The sequence below is a fragment of the Scyliorhinus canicula genome, chromosome 7 (assembly GCF_902713615.1).
Source record: "Scyliorhinus canicula chromosome 7, sScyCan1.1, whole genome shotgun sequence".
NCBI classification, from domain to species: domain Eukaryota; kingdom Metazoa; phylum Chordata; class Chondrichthyes; order Carcharhiniformes; family Scyliorhinidae; genus Scyliorhinus; species Scyliorhinus canicula.
The window spans coordinates 108,661,451-108,680,519 of NC_052152.1; the positions used below are offsets into that span (position 1 = coordinate 108,661,451).

The 19,069-nt window shown below is 47.8% G+C and overlaps 1 long non-coding RNA gene across 1 annotated transcript in view; it reads left to right on the forward strand.

Moving 5' to 3' along the window:
• LOC119969262 overlaps nucleotides 1-19,069 on the forward strand; it is a 33,182-nt gene that overhangs the window by 419 nt on the left and 13,694 nt on the right. The window contains exon 2 of the long non-coding RNA XR_005461322.1: nucleotides 87-219. This is a non-coding gene — a long non-coding RNA (uncharacterized LOC119969262). The remainder of the gene's footprint in view (nucleotides 1-86; nucleotides 220-19,069) is intronic.

The following is a 19,069-nucleotide window of genomic DNA, read 5'->3' on the forward strand; positions in this document are numbered from 1 at the left end:
AATGAGCTTTGAATCCTGATTTGCAATGACACAATTAATAATACATACCTCAAATAATCTTAATGCTGCTTTGATCCTGTTTTCAGTTTCTTTATGGGTTGTTCACCAGAGGCCCTGGAGTTCACACCAGCATTGCTGGCAGCTATAAAATGGAGTAATCTCTCTTGTGCCCAGAACCCATGACATCAGTGTGACCTGCTCTCTCTCCCACTGCTCCAGGTAGGAAGACTCCTGCAATTTAAAAAAAAAACAAAAACATATCTGCTCCTGGTTTAGAGTGCTGACGTCAGGAGGTGTTCTGTCCTGCGCACGACTGAGGGGGCAAGCATGCACAGAAGTGCCGGTATTCTGAAAGCTGTTTGCGGCCGGCATTTTTAAAAGCCAGTCATGCCATTGGGCACTGCTTTCTGCAATCGGGAATGCCGTGGCACATGGCCCTGCAATCGGGAATGCAATGTCACGTGGCCCCATGACCCACCCACATTCACGACGCTGGGTTTGAAAATGACTGGTGTAAGATATGCTCGCAGTGCTGTTAGGGAGGAAGGGCCAGGAGTTTGATAATAGTGAAGAAACCATAGGCCAGATAGTGGTATACAAAATTATTGTACAAGGATGGAGAACCAGAGAGCACAAGATTCAAGGTAATTGGCAAAAGAAGCAATGAAGACCTCAGAATTGTTTTCTTTTCACACAGCAAGTGGTTAGGATCTGGAATACACTTCCTGAGAGTGTGGTGCATACAGTTTTAAGATGGAATTGGATTACTATCTAAAAAGGAAGAGGGTGAAGTGCAACAGGGAGGAGATGCGGGACTGGCATGAGGTAAATTGCTCCTTCAGACAGCCAACGCAGATACAACACTGAGAAAACCGTAGGATCTGCATTGGTCACATCTGTTATTTACTTTGGAGTGTGGTGTGTGGGTCTGGAGTTCACCAGTTTGTTTACATGTACTACATTAAAAAATATATAATTTTTGGGATGTGGGCATTGCTGGTTAAGCCAGTATTTAATTGCCCATCCCTAGTTGCCCTTGAGAAGATGGTGGTGAGCTGCCTTCTTGAACCGCTGCAGTCCATGAGGTGTAGGTACACCCATAGTGCTAGCACGGTAGCACAGTGGGTAGCACTGTTCATTCTCAGTGCCAGAGTCGCAGATTCGATTACCAGCTTGGGTGACTGTCTGTGCGGAGTCTGCACATTCTCCCCATGCCTGCGTGGGTTTCCGCTAGATGCTCCGGTTCCCTCCCACAAGTCCCGAAAGACATGCTGTTAGGTGAATCGTACATTCTGAATTCTCCCTCACTGTACACAAACAGGAGCCGGACTGTGGCAACTAAAGGATTTTCACAGTAACTTCATTGCAATGTTAATGTAAGCCTACGTGTGACAATAATAAAGATTATTATATTATTATTAGGGAGAGAGTTCCAAGATTTTGACCCAGGAACAGTAAAGGAACAGGGATTATATAATCAAGTCGGGATGGTGAGTGACTTGGAGGGGAATGTCAAGGTGGTGTTCCCAGGTATCTGCTGCTCTTGTCCTTCTAGATGGTAGCGGTCATGGGTTTGGAAGGTGCTGCCTAAGAAACCTTGGCGACTTCCTGTGCTGCATTTTTTAGATGGTATGTACGGCTGTCGCTGTTCGTCGGTGGTGGGGAGATTGAATGTTTGTGGAAGGGGTAGCAATCAAGCGGGCTGCCTTGTCCTGAATGGTGTCGAGCCTCTTGAGTGTTGTTGGAGCTGCGTTCATGATGGACAGGGTTTGAGGGGTCAGGAGGTGAGTTAATCGCTGTAGGATTCCTAGCCTTCAACTTGCTCTGGTAGCCACAGTATTAATATTGTAAAGATCCTCCTGTAAATCCCTGTCTGTCCCGTGTGTTTTTTTTTTTCCTTTTAATTTCTGTTGTTCTGATATTTCATGTGGGAGGCTTTCAAATGTCAGTTGAAAGGAATTCAGGACCAGCATGTTCCTGTGAGGAAGAAGGATAAATATGGCAAATTTCAGGCACCTTGGATAACGAGAGATATTGTAGGCCTCGTCAAAAAGAAAAAGGAGGCATTTGTCACGGCTTGAAGGCTGGGAACAGACAAACCCTGTGTGGAATATAAGGAAAGTAGGAAGGAACTCAAGCAAAGAGTCAGGAGGGCTAAAAGAGGTCACGAAACGTCATTGGCAAATAGGGTCAAGGAAAATCCCATGGCTTTTTACACGTACATAAAAACCGAGAGGGTAGCCAGGGAAAGGGTTGGCCCACTGAAGGACAGGGGAGGGGATCTATGTGTGGAGCCAGAGGAAATGGGCGAGGTACTAAAATACTTTGCATCAGTATTCACCAAAGAGAAGGAATTGGTGGATGTTGAGTCTGGAGAAGGGTGTGTAGATAGCCTGGGTCACATTGAGATCCAAAAAGAAGAGCTGTTGGGCGTCTTGAAACATATTAAGGTGGATAAGTCCCCAGGGCCTGATGGGATCTACCCCAGAATACTGAAGGAGGCAAGAGAGGAATTTGCTGAGGCCTTGACATAAATCTTTGGATCCTCACTGTCTTCAGGTGATGTACAAGAGGACTGGAGAATAGCCAATGTTGTTCCTTTGTTTAAGAAGAGTAGCAAGGATAATCCAGGGAACTACAGGCCGGTGAGCCTTGCGTCAGTGGTAGGGAAATTTCTGGAGAGAATTCTTCAAGACAGGATCTACTCCCATTTGGATGCAGGTGGACGTATTAGCGAGAGGCAGCACGGTTTTGTGAAGGGGAGGTCGTGTCTCACTAACTTGATAAGAGTTTTTTGAGGAGGTCACAAAGATGATTGATGCAGGTAGGGCAGTGGATGTTGTCTATATGGACTTCAGTAAGGTCTTTGACAAGGTCCCTCATGGCAGACTGGTATAAAAAGTTACGTCACATGGGATCAGAGGTGAGCTGGCAAGATGGATAGAGAACTGGCAAAGTCATAGAAGACAGAGAGTAGCAATGGAAGGGTGCTTTTCTAATTGGAGGGCTGTGACTACTGGTGTTCCGCAGGGATCAGTGCTGGGACCTTTGCTGTTCGTAGTATATATAAACGATTTGGAGGAAAATGTAACTGGTCTGATTAGTAAGTTTGCAGACGACACAAAGGTTAGTGGAATTGCGGATACCGACGAGGACTGTCAGAGGATACATTAGGATTGAGATCGTTTGGAGACTTGGGCGGAGAGATGGCACATAGAGTTTAATCTGGACAAATGTGAGTTACTGCATTTTGGAAGGTCTAATACAGGTAGGGAATATACACTGAATGGTAGAACCCTCAAGAGTATTGACAGTCCGAGGGATCTAGGTGTTCAGGTCCACAGGTCAATGAAAGGGGCAACACAGGTGGAGAAGGTAGTCAAGAAGGCATACGGCGCGACTTCCGGTGACGGCAGGTGGAAGGCAGCTGCACAATGGAGGGCTCCCGTTTGGGAATGCCATTTTCCGGGCTTTAAGCGCGGTCCCAGTGTCCACGGAGGCGGCAAAAGCAGGGCGAAGGCACGGTAAAGAAAAATATCGAGGGTGAGCAAAAAATCGGCCATTTAAAAAAAAAAAACAGCTGAAGGTCCATCGGGGAGTGGAAAGGTCACCGCGGGGTCACCAAGGAAAATGGAGGCTGGAGCACCAGGGGAGGCCGCATTGCTTACGGCTGAAGAAATGACTAAGGTAATGGCTGCAGAATTCGAAAGGCAGTTTACAAAATGCATGGAGACAATGAGGGAGGTTTTGAGTGTGCTGGTGGAGGAGACGATTTCCCCGGTGACGAGGGTGGTGGCGAGTGCAGTAGCGGAAGTGCGGGAGCAAGGGGAGGCACTGTAGGAAGTGGAGGAGACATTATTGCAGCACGGTGATCAACTTACTTTGATGGGGAAGGAGATGTGGAAGGTGATGGAGATTAACAAGGATCTGCGAGGAAAAATGGAAGACCTGGAAAACAGATCCAGGCGACAGAATTTGAGGATTGTGGGGCTGCCCGAAGGAGTTGAAGGACCGAGGCTGACTGAGTATTTTGCCACGATGCTGGCGAAATTATTGGGTGAGGGGGAGGATCCCTCCCGATATGAACTGGTTCGGGCTCATCGGTCGTGGAGGCCTGTACCAAAGGCGAGTGAGCCGCCAAGGGTATTGACTCTGTGCTTCCGTAGGTACAGTGTTGGGCCAAGCAGAAGCAGGTGGTGCAGTGGGCTAGAGTTGGTATATGTGTATACCAGGATTTTACGGTGGAGCTGGCGAGGAGGCGGGCTGCCTTCAACCGGATGAAGAGGGTACTGTACATTAGCAAAGTGTAGTGCGGCATTGTATATCCAGCGAAGCTGAGGGTGACTTATAAGCTCAAGGGCTTTTATTTTGGAATGGCGGAAGCAGCAGAGGTGTTTGCGAAGGCAGAAGGACTGTAGCAGAACTGAGAAATTGAGAAATGGCCATGTGCCGATGTAACCTCATGACTGTATTTTCTTCTTTTTTGTTTCACTGCGTGCAGGTGTATGGGCTAAAGGAGCCAATGTTGTATATATTTGGACGAGGGAAGTGATGGGACTTCCACTCAAAATGAGGGCTCTTTGGGGGGGTAGGTGGATATGCGGGGTTTGTGTGCTAAAAGGGGATTTCTGGGCTTTCCTAGGGAAGGGCAAGGGGGAAAGGGACCCGAGCGGGGGCCTCCACGCTGGCCGGTTTAAGCCGGCCAGTGAACGGGAGTGAGGTGGGGGGAGGGGCTGCGGACATCGGAGTCTGGCAGAACAGGGTCCGAGTGGTCTAGCCGGGGTGGAAAGTTGGGGGGAAGGAACCGAGGGTGGGGGGAGGAGTTTTACAAGAGGCAGTCGAGGGGAGGAGTTGGAGAGGGGGGGGTGTTTACAACTCTTGGATATCATGTACGGTACTCTTTCAGAGGTTGGATGGCATTGAGTGTGGGGGGGGGGGGGGGGGAAGAGAGTGGACTCTATAGGTTAATGGTGACTATGGGCGGTCCCGGACTCCTTTTTCTTTTTCTCCTTTGTTTTTTTGTTTCCACCGTGGGAGGGTTTGTTTTATTGGATGCCTATATTGACAAGTGGGCCGTTGTTTGGGGTGGTGGGAGGATGGGATAGTTGTTATTGTTAAGGGGACTGATTTTGTATTTGCTTCCGTTTACTGTCTGTGGGTGGGTGTAAATTTTGAAGGAAAATGTGAAAATGGAGAATAAAAACATTTTTTTTAAAAAGAAGGCATACGGCATGCTTGTCTTCATTGGCCGGGGCAGTGAGTATAAAAAATGGCAAGTCATGTTGCAGCTGTATTGAACCTTAGTTAGGTCACACTTGGAGTATAGTGTTCAATTCTGGTCGCCACACTACCAGAAGGATATGGAGGCTTTAGACGGGAGAAGAGATTTACCAGGATGTTGCCTGGTACGGAGGGCATTAGCTACGAGGAGAGAACATAGAACAGTACAGCACAGAACAGGCCCTTCGGCCCTCAATGTTGTGCCGAGCCATGATCACCCTACTCAAACCCACGTATCCACCCTATACCTGTAACCCAACAACCCCCCCTTAACCTTACTTTTATTAGGACACTACGGGCAATTTAGCATGGCCAATCCACCTAACCCGCACATCTTTGGACTGTGGGAGGAAACCGGAGCACCCGGAGGAAACCCACGCACACAGGGGGAGGACGTGCAGACTCCACACAGACAGTGACCCAGCCGGGAATCGAACCTGGGACCCTGGAGCTGTGAAGCATTTATGCTAACCACCATGCTACCCTGCTGCCCTCTGCAAGAGGTTGAATAAACTCGGCTTGTTCTCACTGGAACAATGGAGGTTGAGGGGCGACCTAATAGAGGTGTACAAAATTATGAGCATAGACAGAGTGGATAGTCAGAGACTTTTTCCCAGGGTAGAGGGGTCAATTACTAGGGGGCATAGCTTTAAGGTGCGTGGGGCAAGGTTGAGGGGAGATGTATGAGGCAAGTTTTTTTACACAGAGGGTAGTGAGTGCCTGGAACTCGCTGCTGGAGGAGGTGGTGGAAGCAAGGACGTTAGTGATGTTTAAGGGGCATCTTGACAAATACATGAATGGGATGGGAATAGAGGGATAGGGACCCCGGAAGTGGAGAATATTTTTTAGTTTAGATGGGCAGCATTGTCGGCGCAGGCTTGGAGGGCCGAAGGACCTGTTCCTGTGCTGTACTTTTCTTTGTTCTCTATTTCGAATTAAAAGGACAGAAGCCTGAAATTGGTGTGTCACAGCTAGAGTCAGTATTTGACCACAAGCATATTTTCCACAGCCAATTGGTGTGTCTTAAAGGGAGTGTGGGTGTGTGTGAATGAGACCATTGTAGCTTAGAACATAGAACAGTACAGCACAGAACAGGCCCTTCGGCCCTCGATGTTGTGCTGAGCCTTGTTCAAAACCAAGATCAAGCAATCCCACTCCCTGTCATTCTGGTGTGCTCCATGTGCCTATCCAATAACCACTTGAAAGTTCCTAAAGTGTCCGACTCCACAATCGCAGCAGGCAGTCCATTCCACACCCTAACCACTCTCTGAGTAAAGAACCTACCTCGGACATCCCTCCTATATCTTCCACCCTGAACCTTATAGCTATGCCCCTTTGTAACAGCTACATCCACCCGAGGAAATAGTCTCTGAACATCCACTCTATCTATCCCCCTCATCATCTTATAAACCTCGATTAAGTCGCCTCTCATCCTCCTCCACTCCAAAGAGAAAAGCTCTAACTCCCTCAATCTTTCATCATAAGACCTATCCTCCAAACCAGGCATCATCCTGGTAAATCTCCTTTGCACCCTTTCCAATGCTTCCACATCCTTTCTGTAGTGAGGTGACCAGAACTGCACACAATACTCCAAATGTGGTCTCACCAGGGTCATGTGCAGTTGCAGCATAATCCCGCGGCTCTTAAACTCAAGCCCCCTGTTAATAAACACTAACACACTACAGGCCTTCTTCACGGCTCTGTCCACTTGGGTGGCAACTTTCAGAGATCTATGGACATAAACCCCAAGTTCTCTCTGTTCCTCCACATTCCTCAGAACCCTGCCGTTAACCCTGTAATCCGCATTAAAATGTTTCCTAATTCCCAAAATGAATCACCTTGCACTTATCAGGGTTAAACTCCATCTGCCATTTTTCAGCCCAGCTCTGCATCTTATCAATGTCTCTTTGCAGCCTACAACAGCCTTCCACTTCATCCACTACTCCACCAATCTTGGTGTCATCAGCAAATTTACTGACCCACCCTTCAGCCCCCTCCTCCAAGTCATTGATAAAAATCACAAATAGCAGAGGACCCAACACTGATCCCTGTGGTATACCACTGGTAACTGGTCTCCAGCCTGAAAATTTTCCATCCACCACCACTCTCTGTATTCGATGTGATAGCCAGTTACTTATCCAATTGGCCAAATTTCCCTCTATCCCACATCACCTTACTTTCTTCATGAGCCGACCATGGGGAACCTTATCAAACGCCTTACTAAAATCTATGTATATGTCATCAACTGCTCTACCTTCGTCTACACACCTTGTAACCTCCTCAAAGAATTCAATCAAATTTGTGAGGCAAGACTTGCCCTTCATGAATCCGTGTTGACTATCCCAGATTAAGCTGCATCTTTCCAAATGGTCATAAATCCTATCCTTCAGGACCTTTTCCATTAACTTACCGACCAACGAAGTAAGACTAACTGGCCTGTAATTACCAGGGTCATTCCTATTCCCTTTCTTGAACAGAGGAACAACATTCGCCACTCTCCAGTCCTCTGGCACTATCCCCATGGACAATGAGGACTCAAAGATCAAAGCCAAAGGCTCTGCAATCTCATCCCTTGCCTCCCAAAGAATCCTAGGATATATCCCATCTGGCCCAGGGAACTTGTCGACCCTAAGGTTTTTCAAAATTGCTAATACATCCTTAATCTACCTCCTCCAGCCTACCCGCCTGTATCACACTCTCATCCTCAAAAACATGGCCCCTCTCCTTGGTGAGCACTGAAGAAAAGTATTAATTCAACGCCTCTCCTAACTCTTCTGACTCCATGCACAAGTTCCCACTACTGTCCTTGACCGGCCCTAACCTCACCTGGTCATTCTTTCTTTCATTTCTCACATAAGAGTAAAAAGCCTTGGGGTTTTCCTTGTTCCAACCCGCCAAAGACTTCTTATGCCCCCTCCTAGCTCTCCTAAGCCCTTTTTTTTAGCTCATTCCTTGCTACCTTGTAACCCTCAAGCGACCCAACTGAACCTTGTTTTCTCATCCTTACACACACTTCCTTTTTCCTCTTGACAAGACATTCAACATCTTTTGTGAACCATGGTTCCCTCACATGGCCATTTCTCCCTGCCTGACAGGGACATACCTATCAAGGACACGCAGTATTTGTTCCTTGAACAAGCTCCACTTTTCATTTGTGCCTTTCCCTGACAGTTTCTGTTCCCATCTTATGCTCCCTAATTCTTGCCCAATTGCATCATAATTACCCCTCCCCCAATTATAAACTTGCCCTGCCGTATGGCCCTATCCCTCTCCATTGCAATAGTGAAAGACACCGAATTGTGGTCACTATCTCCAAAGTGCTCTCCCACAAACAAATCGAACACTTTGCCCGGTTCATTACCCAGTACCAAATACAATGTGGCCCGACCTCTTGTCAGCCTATCCACATATTGTGTCAGGAAACTATCCTGCACACACTGTACAAAAACTGCCCCATCCGAACTGTTCGACCTATAGAGGTTCCAATCAATATTTGGATAGTTAAAGTCACCCATGCCAACTACCCTGTGATTTCCACACCTATCCATAATCTGTTTTGCAACTTCTTCCTCCACATCTCTATTACTATTTGGAGGCCTTTAGAAAACTCCTGACAACGTGACCGCTGCTTTCCTATTTCTAACTTCAGCCCATATTACCTCAGTAGGTAGATCTCCCTCGAACTGCCTTTCTGCAGCCGTTAAACTATCCTTTTTTTTAAAAAATAATTTTGATTAAGATTTTCACAAAATATAAACAAAACAATATTAACAAAACAACCATGGTAAAAACCCAAGAACAACACCCACCCAAATACAAAAGCAACTGCAAACAAAGAAAAAAAAAAGCAAACAACAAAAGGGAAAGAGATAACACCCGCCACATCCCACAAACCCATGTACACAGTTTTCTCCCTCCCACCGAACCAAACCCCCCCCCCCCTCCCCCCCCGGGTTGCTGCTGCCGGCCTATTTCCCTACCGTACCGCCAGGAAGTCCAGGAAAGGCTGCCACCGCCTAAAGAACCCTTGTACTGATCCCCTCAGGGCTAATTTCACCTTCTCCAATTTGATGAACCCCGCCATGTCATTGATCCAGGCCTCCACGCTTGGGGGCCTCGCATCCTTCCACTGAAGAAGAATCCTCCGCCGGGCTACTAGGGACGCAAAGGCCAGGACACCGGCCTCTTTCGCCTCCTGCACTCCCGGCTCCACTGCAACCCCAAAAATTGCGAGACCCCAGCCTGGCTTGACCCTGGATCCCACCACCCTCGACACCGTCCTTGCTACCCCCTTCCAAAACTCCCCCAGCGCTGGGCATGCCCAAAACATATGGGCGTGGTTCGCTGGGCTCCCCGAGCACCTAGCGTACCTGTCTTCTCCCCCGAAAAACCTACTCATCCTCGTCCCAGTCATGTGGGCCCTATGCAGCACCTTGAACTGTATGAGGCTAAGCCTCACACAGGAAGAGGAGGAATTCACTCTCTCCAGGGCATCCGCCCATGTCCCCTCCTCAATCTCCTCACCCAGCTCCTCTTCCCATTTACCCTTCAGTTCCTCCACCGAGGCCTCGTCTATCTCCTGCATTACCCGGTATATGTCCGAAAACCTCCCTCCTCCAACCCACACCCCCGAGAGCACCCTGTCCCGTCACCCACGTGGGGGCAACAAGGGGAACCCCTCCACCTGCCGCCTGGCAAACGCCCTAACCTGCATGTACCGAAACATGTTCCCCGGGGGGAGCCCAAACCTCCCCTCTAACTCCCCCAAGCTTGCGAACCGCCCCTCCACAAACGGGTCCCTCAACCTCCTAACCCCTACCCTGTGCCAGCCCATAAATCCGCCATCAATGCTCCCTGGAATAAACCGATGATTCCCCCGTATCGGGGCCTCCATCGAGCCCCCCTACTTCTCCCCTATGCCGTCTCCATTGCCCCCAAATTTTGAGGGTAGCCGCCACCACCGGGCTCGTGGTATGCCTCGTTGGGGGGAGCGGCAACGGCGCCGTTACTAGCGCCTCCAGGCTCGTGCCCACACAGGACGCTTCTTCCATGCTGTCCCTTCCCCGTCCATTACCCACTTACGCATCATCGCTGCGTTGGCAGCCCAATAGTACCCACATAGGTTGGGCAGCGGCAGCCCCCCCCCCCTATGCCTGCCCCGTTCCAAGAACACTCTTCTCGCCCTCGGAGTCCCATGCGCCCACACAAATCCCGTAATACTCCTGTTGACCCTCCTAAAAAAAGGCCTTTGGGATAAGGATGGGGAGGCACTGGAACAGGAACAAAATCCTCTGGAGCACCATCATCTTAATGGACTGCACCCTCCCCGCCAATGACAGCGGTAACATATCCCACCTTTTGAACTCCTCCTCCATCTGCTCCACCAACCTTGTGAGGTTGAGCTTGTGCAGGGCCTCCCAGCTCCCAGCCACCTGGACTCCTAGGTACCTGAAGCTCTTCCCTGCCTGCTTCAGTGAGAGCCTACCAATCCCCTACCTTATTCCGGATGCTCCTTGCATTGACGTGGACACACTTCAACCCACCTTCCTGTCTACCGGTACACGCCTGCGACCTTGATACCCTCCTCATTTACCTCACTACTCTCAACACTGGCTTTTGGATTTCAGCTCGTTTTCCCATCCCCCTGCCAAATTAGCTGCTTCAAATGTACTTTGTCATCTGTGTTACTTTTAAAATCTGTGTATTTGTTAAGCTCAGGGGGGGGGGGGGGGGAGAGAAGAGTAAAGGATTGTTGAATTATCAATTTTTTCATGTTTTTGTTTGTTGTTAAAACTAATTCGTGATCCTGTGACTCTGTTCCTCCATGTTTGATTTTTTTTTTAAAGTAAATATTGCTGCGGTCTTTTGATTCAGACTCTCATTCTGGGATCGTTCCATCCAGTTGTAACATCAGCTGGAATTGGAACACAAGACAAATTGTTGAAATTTATGAGCTTGGATAGAAGACTGGTTGACGGCTAGAAGACAGAGAGTCGGGATAAATGAATGTTTTTCTGGATGGCAAGATGTAACTAGAGGACTGCCACAGGGTTCAGACCTTGGGGCCCAGCTATTTACAATCAATAAACAACTTGGATACGGGGATAGAAGATTCTATAATCAAATGCACACATGACACAAAAATAGGTGGGACAGTAAGTTGCAATAAGGAAATAACCTTAAAATGGATATAGTTAGGAGAATGGGCCAAAATGTGGCAGATAGAGTTTAATGTGGATAAGTGTGAGATTGTGCATTTTGGTCGGAAAAATGGGAAGGCAACTTATTATCCAGATTGGATTTGGATTTATTGTCACGTGTACCAAGGTACAGTGAAAAGTATTGTTCTGCATATAATCCAGACAAATCATTCCATACATGAAAAAAACATAGATGCACGATGTAAATACATAAACATCAGGTGAAGCATATGGAGTGTAGTACTACTCAGTAAAGAAGATGTGTGGAAAGATCAGTTCAGTCCATAAGAAGGTTAGTGAGGAGTCTGATAACAACGGGAAGAAGCTGTTTATCAATCTGGTAATGCATGTTCTCAGACTTTTGTGCCTCCTGCCTAATGGAAGAGGTTGGAAGAGAGAATAACCCGGGTGGGAGGGGTCTTTGATTATGCTGCCCGCTTTCCCAAGGCAGCGGGATGTGTAAACATGAGTCAATGGATGGGAGGTGGTTTTGCGTGATGGACTGGGCTGTGTTCACGACTCTCTGAAGTTTCTTGCGATCTTGGACCAAGCAGTTACCATACCAGGATGTGAGCCAGATTGGATGCTTTCTATGGTGCACCTGTAAACGTTGGTAAGAGTCAGTGCGGACATGCCGAGTTCCTGAGGAAGTATAGGCGTTGTTGTGCTTTCTTTGTTGTAGCTTCGGCATAGGTGGACCAGGACAGATTGTTGGTGATGTTCACACCTAGGAATTTGAAGCTGTCAACCGGCATCATTTTTTTAAAAAAAAAATTTTTATTGAGGCATTTGTATTATAAATTTTAACAGAATAAACAACCACACACCAACACCTCGGCATGCAGACAGGGATGTATACTTCGCTTCCTGAAGCCAGTGACCAGCTCCTTGGTTTTGCTGATATTGAAGGATAAATTGTTGTTGTTACACCCCAGCTCTATCTCCCTCCTGTACTCTGATTCATCGTTGTTCGAGGTCCGACCCACGACGGTCGTGTCATCAGCAAACTTGTAGAAGGAGTTGGAGCCAAATTTTGCCACACAGTTGTGTGTGTAAAAGGAGTATATTAGGTGGCTAAGTATGCAGCCTTGCAGGCCCCGGTATTGAGGACTATTGTGGAGGAGGTGGTGTTGTTTATCCTTACTGATTGTGGTCTATGGTTCAGGTAGTTGAGGATCCAGTTGCAGAGGGAGGAGCCAAGTCCTAGGTTTTGGAGTTTTGATATGAGCTTGGCTGGGATTATGGTGTTGAGGGCAGCACTACAATCAATGAATAGGGGTCTAACGTAGGAGACCTTGTTGTCAAGGTGCTCCAGGGATGAGTGTAGGGCAGGCCAGGGAGACAGCATCTGCTGTGGACCACTTGTGGCGGTATGCAAATTGCAGTGGATCAAATCATTCTGGAAGTTTGGAGTTAATATGCCTCATGATCAACCTCTCAAAGCACTTCATAATGATAGATGTCAAGGCCACCGAGCGGTAGTCGTTGAGGCACGTTGGCTGTTTCTTCTTTGGCACGGTATGATGGTGGTCTTCTTGAAGCAGGTGGGAACCTTGGAATGGAGTAGGGAGAGGTTTAAGATGTCCGTGAACACACTTGTCAGTTGGTCCGTGCAAGACCAATGGGGAGAGACTTCGGGGTGCTCCGTTACAGAGGGATCTGGGAGGTACTTGTTCATTGGTCATAGAAAACTAGCATGCAGGTATGGCAGATAATAAAGAAATCAAATGGAATGTAGGCATTTATAGCTAAAGGAATAGAGTATAAAGGTAAGGAAGTGCCGTTGCAAATATAGAAGGCAATGGTGAATCTGAAATTCGCTACCACAGAGTGCGGTGAATGCTGGAACAGTGAGTAAGTTTAAGGAGGAGATAGACAGATTTTTTAATTGGTAATGGGTTGAAAGGTTATGGAGAACGGGCAGAGTGGAGTTTTTTTTTATAAATGTTTTTTTATTGGGTTTTTGAACAAGGTATAATTACCGTTATGTACACAGGATAAGAAACATATATACACATATATAGAAGAGAAGGGCACACCCAAGAAAATAGTACATAGTAAAAAAAAATACAATAAAAAATGAAATAGAATAACTGGTAGGGTATTGTCCACCAGCTCGACAGCGGCAGCGCTGTACACCTGGCAAAATTATTTATAACACGTAAGTAGGCGACTGTTTGCGGGGGGTGGGGGTGGGGATTGGGAAGGCAAATATACATTTGGGTGCCGGGGAGATAATTACAGTGTGCGATACTTGGCTGTGCTTCGTGTTGTTGTCGCCTGCTTCTCCCGGACGGATCTCGCTGCCGCCTCACGCTCGCCTCCGCTTCTGCTGCTCCTCCCGTCCTCCGTCTTTATTTTCCTCGTTCCCCACTCCTGGAGATGTCATGCTCGTTTTGGTATCCCGTGCCTTCCTTCCGTCTCCCATTTCCCTGCCCCCCCCCCACCTCGCTGGTTCTCGTCTCTTGTTCTCCCCCCCCCCCCCCCCCCCCCCCCCCACGGTTCGCCTTTCTTTCCTCGGGTTTAGCTGTCTCCCCCCCCACCCCAACCCCCGTGGTTCACCTTTCTTTCCTCCGGTTTAGCTGTCTCTCCACCCCCCGCCCCCCCTCCCTCCTGGTCTATCTCTCCCTTTCATGCCTTGGCTGCTTTCCCCTGATTCTTGACTACTTTCCCCTGATTCGTGGCTACCTGGCTATTCTTCCTCTTGTTCGTTGGCCACAAACAGGTCCCGGAACAGTCGCGTGAATGGCTCCCACGTTCTGTGGAAAGCGTCGTCTGACCCTCGGATGGCGAATTTGATTTTCTCCATTTGGAGAGATTCCGAGAGGTTGGACAGCCAGTCTGCAGCTCTGGGTGGTGCTGCTGACCTCCAGCCAAACAGGATTCTACGGCGGGCGATCAGGGAGGCAAGGGCGTCTACCCTCCTCCCCAGGAATAGATCTGGCTGGTCCGAGACCCCGAAGACCACCACTTTCGGGCATGGCTCCAACCTCACCCCACCACTTTGGCCATTGCCTCAAAGAAGGCTGTCCAGTACTCCACAAGTCTGGGGCAAGACCAGAACATGTGGGCGTGGTCAGCGCCGGCTCTAGGGTTGCTGGCGCCCCGGGCAAGCTGAACTTCGGCGCCCTTACAAGTATAATTTTTAAAAATTTTCACAAGGAGAAAAACTGAAAATGTAGAATAAAGAGTTTATTACAATATTACAAAATCGAGGCATTCAAATCTGTACAGAATCTGAACAAACTGAGAAGCATACTATATTTCGTAAGTTCACGATGATAGAAACTGTAGCTGTAACGAATTTTCTCCTAATAAAAAGTATGAACAAATGAACAGATGCTGGAAAACATTTATTATCCTACCTAAAACATTTTTGTTCTAGCCTTTAGATCTGCAAATCTTTTCATGGCACTTTCTATATCTATCTTCTTTACAAGATCATTTTCTATTGACAAAATTGCCAAAGAATTTAATCTGTCTTGAGTCATGGACGACCGTATGTATGTCTTTATAAGCTTTAGTTTACTAAAGCTTCTCTCTCTGGTGGCCACAGTAATAGGTATTGTAAGCATTATTCTTAATGCAACCCACAGATTTGGCATGACAGCCTGTAACTTATTAGTGTTTATGAACCTAACGGCTTCTATTGGAAGCTTTACATCTTCAGGAAATAATTCTTTTGCAATATCCAGTTCAGTCAAGAGATCACATCCATTAATATCACTACAGTATTTTCTTGGTACCTTAACTTATCCTCCAAACCTTGACATGCTACTTTGAGTTTATTTTTATCGGGCAGATCTTTTAGGTTATTTAAAAATCCCCATGTGTTATTGAAACTTTGTAACTGTTCAAATCTCTCTGATAAAGAATTAATAGCTCTGTCGAGTATTACATTGAACACATGATTTTTAAATCTTTTTTCTGGGTCATCTGCATTTGGAACCTCGTCAATGCACTCATATTCAAACAGCCTCCTTTTTCTGCTTATTCTTTTACTTCTAAAAATGGGCTCTACATTTAATTCTGAAGCTAATTGTTTTGCTGACTCTAGTGCTTTTTCATATCCATTTGCATTATAATTAATTAAGTAATCAGTGACACTATTCATTAATGAAACTGCTGTAGACAGTTCCACAGAGGTGTTCTGCATAGTTTTGCTGACAACATTTACTCTGCCTAAGACATCATACCAGACATTCATCATCACTAGAAAACTGTAATCTTCTATTTGTGTTACAAGAGTCTCTGCTTCATGTCGCATTGCAACTGATGTGGCTTATGCCCAACCCAGGCGACCCCACCCCACCCACACCTTCCACTCTCACCTGACCTACGCCACATGTTGATATGCAAAGTCTTATAGACGAAGACGATCACTATGCCCGCATCCTCAGCCGCCCGCGACCCACCTTAGGTGACGTGTACAAGCTGACGGTTGTGGAAATTTCCTTGTCTTTGTCACGCACTCCTTGATGGCGCCCCCTAGCACATGGCGCCCCGGGCGACTGCCCGAGTTGCCGGTACCTTGAGCTGGACGTGGTTGGCCGGGCATACTTGGCAACGCTCACATCTATCCTCCACCTCCGGGAAGAACCTACTCATACGGGTTCTTGTTAAGTGGGCTCTATGTACCACTTTCAGCTGGTTCAGGCTGAGCCTTGCGCACATGGCGGTGGAGTTGACCCTATGCAGTGCTTCGCTCCAGAGTCCCCACCCTATCTCAATCCCCAGGTCATCCTCCCATTTCTTTCTTGTTGCGTCCATTACGGTGACGGCCCTTTCTATCAGTCGGTCATACATGTCACTACAGTTTCCTTTGTCTAGTATGCTTGCGTCCAGTAGTTCTTCCAGTAGTGTCTGTTGTGGCGGTTGTGGGTACGTCCTTGTCTCCTTTCGTAGGAAGTTTTTAAGCTGCAGATACCTCAGCTCGTTCCCCCTGGCTAGCTGAAATTTCTCTGTCAGTTCATCCAGTGTTGCGATCCTGCCGTCCGTGTATAGGTCCCTGACTGTCAGTGTCCCTCCGTCCTGCCCCCACCTTTTGAAGATGGCATCAATCAGTGCCTGTGTGAACCTATGGTTGTTGCAGATGGGAGTTCTGTCCGACATTTTGGTCAGGCCAAATTGCTGCCGCAGTTGGTTCCAGGATTGGAGGGTGGCTATCACCACCGGGCTACTGGAGTGTTTTTTGGGTGGGGTGGGAGTGCTGCCGTAGCGAGGGCCCTGAGGGAGGTCCCCACGCAGGAGGCCTCCTCCACGCGCACCCACTCGGCCTCTGGCTCCTTGATCCATCCCCTTATTCGCTCGGCCGTCACCGCCCAGTGGTAGCATTGTAGGTTTGGGAGGGCTAGCCCCCCCCCCCCCCCCCCCCCCCCCCCCCTGGATTTTGTTTTTTGTAGGACCTTCTTTGGGATCCTAGCATTCCCCCCCCCCCCCCCCCCCCCCCCCATCATACGAACGCCATGATTAGTTTGTCCAGCGCTTTGAAAAAGGCCTTGGGGATGTAGATCGGAATGGATCTAAACAGGAAGAGGAACCTGGGCAGTACGTTCATTTGGATCGTCTGGACTCTCCCCGTGAGGGAGAGTGGGAGTGTGTTCCATCTTTGCAGGTCCTTTTTTACTTCCCACGTCCATGTAGGTTTCCTCCGGGTTCTCTGGTTTCCCCCACACAAGTCCCAAAGGACGTGAAGTCTCCCTCCGTGTACCCAAACAGGTGCCGTTCTGTGGAGACTAGGGGATTTTCACAGTAACTTCATTGCAATGTTAATGTAAGCCTACTTGTGACACTAATAAAGATTATTATTATTACATCTAACCATTTTATAATTACTCCCATTGTCATTTTCAAACTGTTGATCTCTTTCTCTCTCTCTCCCGCCCCACCCCCGCCACTCCTTTTGGCAGCTAATTATTTTCTACGTAAATCAATTGTGAAAGAATATTTTCACAACCTTAATTCTTTGTCCCTGGATAAAAAACATTCATCCTGGATTCAATGCACCCCTGCAGTCGCCAGTGGGTGGGGAAAAGTCGTGACTGCCATCAACTCAATGCAGTTGCAGAATGGCAGCTACTCTGGTCAATAAAATCTTTGTATTCCTGGAAGTCATTTCATCTTTCAAGATCAAGTTATGTTTTCTGCAGCAACATGTATTCTTCAGCTTTACAGAACTATAAACTACTGACTGGTTTCTTTGAGTTTCAACCAGAAGGTGTAAGCCGCAGCCAGAAAAAAAGTGGTAATGTTTTCTGGTATAGATTACTTGACATTGTAAAAAATAGAATTATTTTATGGGAAGTAGCAAACCTTGTAGGACTGTCTGAAAGCCAGAAATGTTAGCACAGCATTAGAGCACAACATTTATCTGCATGATTAGCCCAATCTAGAACAGGCAGTAATGAGCCATAGACTGAAATTCAGTTAAGTATGAAAGAAAGAGAAAAGCAGAAGCTTGAACTTGAAAAAGGAAATGAGAACACTTGAGCTGACAAAAGGGGAAAAAGTAATGCAAAACTAGAATTTCGAGGAGAGACTCAAATCTCTGTACATGATTGGCGAGAGAGGTCTTCTGGTGCCGCCATGTAAGTAAAAGTCGCACGTTGGGTGGCTCCTGCTCGAGGCTCTGGTTTTTGGAGTTTAATGCTCAGTTCCAGGGGCAGTTTTTGAATAAGCTGGTGTAGGAAGACATAAGGAAGATGGGGAATGTCAAAGACACAGAAAAAAGCAACTGGGAAGAACAGGGCGAGCTAGCATTCGCCTTTAAGTGAATGGGTTAGCCCAGCAGCAGGAAAAATGGCAGAGGTTGAGTCAGAGATTCTGGAGAGTTTGTGAAGCAGTTTGTCAAACACATGGAGGTGATGCATAAGGAGATGCATCGTAACGACTGCAATGAAGAAGCTGGTGGAGGCAGCGATGGCCATAGCGAAGGTGGCGGTGTTGAAGACATCGGCCAAGGTACAGGTACAAGAAGAGAAGTTGAAGGAGATGGAGGAAGCTCTGTCGTAACATAGTGATCAGTTCACCTCGATGGGTGAGGAATTGCAGAGGGTGGTGGAGGCCAACAAAGGAATCGGAGCCAAGATGGAGGACCTGGGGAATAGGTCAGGTGGCAGAATTTGAAAATTGTGGACTTGCCTTAGGGGTTGGATGGCCCGAGGCCGACTGAATACTTTGTAAAGATGTTGGCGGAATTGTTGGGGGAGGCAGTATGAACTGGGCAGGGCTCATCGGTCGGTGAAGACCAAGCGGAAGGCAAATGAGCCACCAAGGGCGATCATAATTTGTTTCCACAAATTCCATGTCAAGGAGAAGGTCTTAAGTTGGGCAAAGCAAAGGCATGAGGTGAAGTGGGAAGGGTTGGGTGAGTCAGGCTTTCCATTTGGGGTTCGATAACAGGGCTTGGGGGGGGTAGCGGTATTGGTGGGCAAGAGGGTGAGGTTTCAAATGGAGACAGCGTGGCAGATCAGGGGGGCAGTTTCATGATTGTGATGGGGCTGCTAGAGGGGAGGTTCGTGGTTCTGGCGAGCATATATGGCCCCAACTGGGACGATGCAGGGTTTGTGAAGAGGGTGCTGGGCATCATT